The sequence below is a fragment of the Lynx rufus genome, unplaced genomic scaffold (genome assembly GCF_022079265.1).
Source record: "Lynx rufus isolate CCGP_SWC_20201006 ecotype Redwood Valley unplaced genomic scaffold, mLynRuf1.p SCAF_7, whole genome shotgun sequence".
Classification (NCBI taxonomy): Eukaryota; Metazoa; Chordata; class Mammalia; order Carnivora; family Felidae; genus Lynx; species Lynx rufus.
Genome location: NW_025814889.1, coordinates 89,263,823 through 89,271,570, shown reverse-complemented (window position 1 = coordinate 89,271,570; position 7,748 = coordinate 89,263,823).

Here is a 7,748-nt window from a genome sequence, read left to right as displayed (position 1 = left end):
GGATTTACTCTTTTCTGTTTTTTATTTGTTTATATGGATGTGGTGTAAAATTCATGCAGTACCAAAATGTATATAGTGGAAGTCTCTTTCATTCAACAACTTCCCTCCTGGGAGCAATCTCTAAAGTCAGTTCCTTAACACATGTATTTTGAAAGCATATTTTTTTAAAAATAGCATATTTTAAAAGCATGTATTTTAAATGCATATGGCTAACAAAATGCAGTAGGTTTTCAGGTGGTGAGATATGTTCCTCATTTCACAAAAAGAAAAAAAAGCATATGCTCTCAAATACCCTCCTGGCATTTCCTCCTAATCCTTTTTGCACATACTGTACTTTGAGTAGTTTTCCAAGTGGGTAGGTCCTCAACATCAGCATCTCCTGGGAACCTGTTAGAAATGCAAATGATCAGTCCTGCCCCAGATTTACTGAATCCGAAGCTCTGGGAGTGGGCCCAACAGTCTGCGGTTTCACAAGCTTTTCAGGAGATTCTGAGGTTTGCTGGAGTTTGAGGACCCTGAGAAGTAAACAGAATCTCAAAGGCGGGGTGGTTTAAAAATCTCCTCAGGTCATCTTAGTGGGCAGATAGCATTAAGAACCTGGGCTGGCCTAACTGGTAGACAACCCCAACCCCACCCCACCTCGAACCTTTCTCATTCTCTGCCTTTTCATGCTGGATGCCCACCCTTTGCTCCCATTTTACAGATAAGAAAACTAGATTCAAAGAGATTGAGTTACTTATTCCAGAAAAGTAAAGGGGTATTGGCAGAGCTAGGTCTCAAAGCCAATATCCTTGGAATTCTTTGTCAGTGCACTTTCTGTTTTTCCACACTGCCACTCCCAGCTACTACCCTTTATTTCTTTTGCCCATTTTCTGTTAATTGTTTTGTTTTTTTAATCACAGTTGTTCATATGTTCTGAATTCTGATATTTTGTGTTATATTCACTACCTATATCTTCTATTGGTTGATGATCTGTTTTTTCTTTATCTACTTACTCGTTTATTGTTACTATATTTAAAAAAATTCCCATATAATTGGGGTGCCTGGGTGGCTCAGTCGGTTGAGCATCCAACTTTGGCTCAGATCATGATCTCGTGGTTTGTGGGTTCGAGCCCTGTGTCAGACTCTGTGCTGACAGAACTGGGAGCCTGCTTTGAATTCTGTGTCTCCCTCTCTCTCTGTCCCCCCCTCTCTTGTGCTCTGTCTCTGTCTCTCTCTCTCAAAAAAAAAAAAATTAGTTATGATTTGAATTATTAAGAAATTTACATTCAGGGGCACCCGGGCGGCTCAGTCGGTTAAGCGTCCTACTTTCGCTCAGGTCATGATCTTGTGGTTCGTGAGTTCGAGCCCCATGTCAGGCTCTGTGCTGACAGCTCAGAGCTAGGAGTCTGCTTCAGATTCTCTGTCTGTCTGTCTGTCTGTCTCTCTCTCTCTGCTCCTTCCCTGCTTACACTCTGTCTCTCTATCTCAAAAATAAATAAACATTGAAAAAAATTAAAAAAGAAATATTAAAATTCTAGTATAGTTAACATACAGTGTTATGTTGATCCCTTTCCCCTTTCCTTATGATACCTTTTGTTACTGTAAAGTTTATCGGTTTTCCTTGTAGCTTCTGCTCATTGTACCTTTATTTTTTTTATTTTTATTTTTTTTTCAACGTTTATTTATTTTTGGGACAGAGAGAGACAGAGCATGAACGGGGGAGGGGCGGAGAGAGAGGGAGACACAGAATCGGAAACAGGCTCCAGGCTCTGAGCCATCAGCCCAGAGCCTGACGCGGGGCTCGAACTCGCGGACCGCGAGATCGTGACCTGGCTGAAGGGACGCTTAACCGACTGCGCCACCCAGGCGCCCCTCATTGTACCTTTTAAAAAAAAAAGTCCTTTCCTATCTCAAAGTTATAAAGTTATTTTTCCTATAAATATTTTTAAAGAGTTTGTAATTTTGCTTTTCATACCATTTTTTTTTTTTTTTTTAAGTAAGCATCACACCCAGCGTGGAGCCCAGTGAGGGGCTTAAACTCATGACCCTGAGATCAAGGCCTGATCTGAGATCAAGAGTCAGATGCTTACCCAACTGAGCCAGCCAGGTGCCCCTCATACGTTTTTTAAATAGATTTTATTTTTAAGTAAGCTCTTCACCCAACATGGGGCTTGAGATCAGGAGTTGCGTGTTCTATCAAATGAGCCAGCCAGGTGCCCATTTTTCATATTTTTATATTTAATCCACCTGGAATTTATTTTTGTGTGTGCTGTGAGGCATGGCTTTAGTTCACGTTTTCCCACATGGATAGTCAGCCCAGAACTACTTACTGAAAAGTACATATTTCTAATGATCTGCAATGCCCCTGTGTCACATAACTTTCCATATATCTTTTACTTCTTTAAACAATTTTTTTTAATGTTTACTTTTGAGAGAGAGAGAGAGACAGAGACAGAGATAGAGCATGAGCTGGGGAGGGGCAGAGAGAGAGGGAGGCACAGAATCTGAAGCAGGCTCCAGGTTCTGAGCTGTCAGCACAGAGCCCAACACAGGGATCAAACCCACAGACTTCGAGATCATGACCTGAGCAGAAGTCAGACGCTTAAACGACTGAGCCACCCAGATGCCCCCATACTTTTTCCTTCTTATTCATGTCTTCTTGGCTACTCCTGACCCTTTGTTATTTTAAAGAATGTCCTTCAATTTGGTCCTTTCTATGTTTCTTCAGGAATACTTTCAGGGTGTGCATTTTTACCAGTAATATCACAGAAATGATATGTCCTTCATAATGCATCCTGTCAAGAGGCATATGATACTTATCTCTTTATCCCATAATATAAATTCTATCATTTGGCTAAGTTGGTGTCTATCAGGTTTGTCTCCGTAGGTTTCCTTTTTTTTTTTTTTAAGTTTATTTATTTTTTTGGGGGGGGGTGGGGAGGCAGGGGGAGGGGGAGGGGCAGAGAGAGAAGGAGAGAGAGAGTCCCAAGCAGGCTCTGCACTGACAGTGTGGGGCTAGAACTCATGAACGGTGAGATCATGACCCAAGCTGAAATCAAGAGTCAGATACTTACCTGACTGAGCCATTCAGGTGCCCCAGTTTTTTCCCTGTAAAACTTACTATTCTTTCCTCTGTAATTAATAAGTATTTTGTGAGGAGATATTTTGAGACTATGCAAATCTCCTCTTTCTTATCAGACTTTCACCCACTAGTTTTAGAACCACTGGTCTAACCTATCAGGGGAGAGCAGTTATTGTTTGCTTCCTAGAAATGCGTATGCCAGACAGGAAGAAGGGGCACTGTCCCTGGACGTGGAATGTGCTAGTCAGGTGGGCTAGGTTATGCCGCACGACAAACAACCCTCATATCCCAGTGGCTTACCATAACAAGTTTATCCATGTCGTTCTCCATGTTCATAGTGGGTTGTTACGGGGTCTGTTTACTCAGGACACAGGCTGATTGAGGTTCCTCTTGACCTAGGCTTTCATAACTGATGAGGTACAAAGAGGGAATGAGGTTAATTATGCATCGTCACTTAAAGTTCCTGCCTGGAAGTGAAACATCACCCCTACTATCCTCCATCAGCCAAAGTAAACCACCTGGATATACCTTTTTTTTTTTTTAATTTTTTTTAACGTTTATTTATTTTTGGGACAGAGAGAGACAGAGCATGAACGGGGGAGGGGCAGAGAGAGAGGGAGACACAGAATCGGAAACAGGCTCCAGGCTCCGAGCCATCAGCCCAGAGCCCGAGGCGGGGCTCGAACTCACGGACCGCGAGATCGTGACCTGGCTGAAGTCGGACGCTTAACCGACTGCGCCACCCAGGCGCCCCTGCCTTTTTTTTTTTTTCAAGATTTTATTTTTAGGTAATCTCTACACCTAACATGGGGCCCAACCCAGCGATTAAGAGTTATGTGCTCTCCTGACTGAGTTTGCAGTGCCCACACATGGCTATGTCTATCTTTTTTTTTTTTTTGATGTTTATTTATTTACTTAAAGAGAGAGAGAGAGTGAGAGAGGAAGAGGGGAAGAGAGAGAAAGAGAAAGAGAATCTGAAGCAGGCTCTGGGCTATCAGCTCAGAGCCTGATGCAGGGCTCAAACCCATGAACTCTGAGATCATGACCTGAGCCAGAACCAAGAGTCGGATGTTTAACCGACTGAGTCACCCACATGTCCCTTGGTTCACCCACGTGTCCCTCAAAATGAGTATTTTCATTCAATATTTGTTTTAAATTGTCAAAATGCAAAAGAACCCACAATGAACAAAAATATCAAAAGTTTGAATACAGACAAGATGGGTAGTATAACCTAGCAAAAGCTCACCAAAGAACTAAAGAATTATTTTATTATTTATTTATTGTAATGTTTATTTATTTTTAAGAAAGAGGCAGAGCATGAGCAGGGGAGGGACAGAGAGAGAGACACACACACACAGAATCCAAAGCAGGCTCCAGGCTCTGAGCTGTCAGCACAGAGCCTGACACGGGGTTCAAACTCACAAACTATGAGATCATGACCTGAGCTGAAGTCAGATGCTTAACTGACTGAGCCACCCAGATGCCCCAAGAATTATTTTTTTTTTAAAGAAAGGTTTTGATGCAACTAAAACAAATCCCAGCTGGAGTTTAGCAACAGGTAAGGAATAGAAAATCGGAAGGACATAATGAATAAAAGGTCAACATCAATTAGAAAACTGATTTTGACTTATTGACCCATTATCACATTTTTTGCTTTGTTTTTAGTGAGTTTTAAAAGGCTTTAATTAAAACGAGTATCTCAAACAACAGACTAGAAAAGAAGAACAAATCAAAAAGCGAAAACACCAACTTTAGAAACTGAGGTCTGACTGCATTAAGGAGGCCCCTTCTGGCCTGGCAGGAGATTCCTCTGTGGTTTTCAAAAACAAGGCTTCACTGTAGGTATATCCAGGAAGGTAAGTTGCAAGGATTGCTTCCATTTTCATTTCAGAAAGGTAAATAAGATAATATATTTAAAACAATTCAAATACATTTTAAGCAAGACAGGCTGTAGAAACCATGCTTGAACCTAAGATAAATTTAAACAAGTTGATTTAGCCATGCAGATATTCTAAGTGCAGCTTGTTTGTCTAACTTCTTTCAGTAAACAGTCTGAGAATCTATCATTTGCATTCGGATTGATAAAACATAATCCCTGTTATTATTTGAAAGAGGCAAGTGTGAGCTCTAGAAAGCAAATAAAAGACAAATGCAGCAGCATCGGAAAATATTTCCAAGTGCTTAATTTGTAATTTTATTTATTTATTTTCTTTAGCATTACCGGCTTTGCAAAATTTGAAGGTCGGCAGTGAGATTCATTCACAGAATCTGCGGTCCGCTGATTAGCAACATAGTAGGTATTCAACAGTTATTGTTGAGTGTGTTAGTTTTGCCACCGTCAGTCCCACATCAGAATGTAAAACATGCTATATTCACTTGCACTATTTACTCCTTTTGGCAAAAGTTATTTTAACTGTAAAAGAGGGCGCGTAAGAACCATTGCAATAAAATGATTTCAATAGAAGTACATCCTGACGGGTGAACAGCCCAGAGTGTAACTTCCTCTGTGACACTGCTGTGGCGGCCGCCTCACGTCCAGTACAAATGTAGGACCCCTAGGGACTGAGATTGCAAGTTGAAAAAAATAAAAAAAGAACAGGGGCACCTGGGTGGCTCAGTTGGTTAAATGTCCGACTTTGGCTCAGGTAATGATCTCACGGTTCGTGGGTTTCGAGCCCAGGGTCAGGCTTTTTGCTCACAGCTCAGTCTGGAGCCTGCTTTGGATTCTGTGTCTCCCTCTCTCTCTGCCCCTCCCCCACCTCTCAAAAACAAATAAACATTAAAAAAAAAAAAAGAACATAGTTTTGGGGCACCTGGGTGGCTCAGTTGGTTAAGCATCCAACTTTGGCTCAGGTCATGATCTTGTGGTTGGTGAGTTCGAGCTCCGCATTGGGCTCTTTGCTGTCAGTGTGGAGCCCGCTTCGGATCCTGTCTCCCCCCTCTCTCTGTCCCTCCCCTGCTTTCTCTCTCTCAACAATAAATAAACATAAAAAAGTAATTATTATTATTTTTATTGAGGTATAATTGACATATAACATTACATCACACTTAGGTGTACAACATAATGATTCAGTATTTGTATATATTAGTAAATGATCACCACAATAAGTCAACATCCATCCCCATACATAGTTGCAAAAATTTTTTCTTATAAGGTCTATATTAGAAATTATTGATACCATAAATAAACTTCATACTTCAGAAGTTCTGTTTGCCAGATATAGCTTTCACTTATTTTATAGATCAAATAATGTATCTTATATGTAAGGTTTTCTACATTATGTTTTCCGAAATTTGGAATTAATTTCAGTAACATCATATTATCTCTGAAGCAGATACTTGCTACCTGAAAAAAGATTATTTTATTACAAAATGTGCCTGAGCCAAATATAAATTTGAAGAGCCATAAAAGTATAGAACTTGGTAATTAATTGGAAGGCTAGGGAGAAATAAATAGGAATTTGCAGATTCTAGCTTGACAAACAGCATGGTTAGTGACACCATTTACTAAGATTAAGGTTTGAGAGGAAATAGGTGTGTGTGTGTGTGTGTGTGTGTGTGTATGTGTGTGTGTATTTTGGAAGAGGAAGACAACTAATTGTGTAGTTTAAGATGTTTGAAAGACATCTAAATGGAAACAAAAAAGTCACTTTAGGACCAGTGACACATGGAAGACACTATGGCAATAGGCCAGACAACTTGCATCAAGTGGGAGTGCAATTCCTTCTGGGAACTACCCTCTCAATGAGCCAGCTTTCAGTGATCCCCTGTGGGATGAATCCCCTGTGGGATGAATTCACTTGATGGATGGAGATAACTGAAACCCTTTGCCTGCGCTGATGGATGGTTCCATAGACCTAGTGGCAGTTAACCTGAGTAGCTTATAACCATCCCAGGAACCTGTCTTCTCCTCAAGCAATGCATCAGGAAAGTCTTGGTTCCAGCTGATCCTAGAGGAGAAAAAATTCTGCCCCAAAGTCCATATGCTGGTACTAAAAGATGCCATGAAATCTATTTATCCTTTAAATTCTACTCTAGACAAGTTCGGATGCTTTATCCATGGACAGACAGGTCTTTCTCTGAATTCCCATAGTTCTTTGTAAATATGTCTACTGGAATTCTTAGCACGAATGCTCTGTAATATTTGTGTAATTCTCTCTTCCAGCAGGCTGTGAGCTCTTGAGGACGGGACACAGTTTTTGTTGCTGTTGTTGTTTGTTTTTTAATTCCTTACATATAGGTACATTCCTGGTACATAGGGTATGTTGCAAAATATTTAATGTATGAATGCATTCAGCTGACTGGCTCCTTCTTGAGGTGTAAAATTCTGTATAAGTGACAGAAAAGCAACCTGAAATAGTGGAGTTCCCTCCCAGCATTGGCCTCAAAGCCTGTATTTCTGGTTTAGTGAAACTTTGAATTCAGACCTTGATGCGTTCTGGAGCTTCAAGCTTTAGGGACTCCAGTTTTGTCATGCAAATCGCCAGAACTATGTAGGCAGATTTCCAACTAAGTCTAGAGTCAACTGACAGCTTGGAGTTGCCCGTTAGAAAGTAACTCACAAACTCCGTAGAGTAAGGAAGGATGTTGGAAGACACTGGAACATTTCTTTTGATATGATTCACTTGTCTGTTGCCAAGGTCTTGACATTCCAAAGGCTTTGCTGGCAACAAATGGATCAATG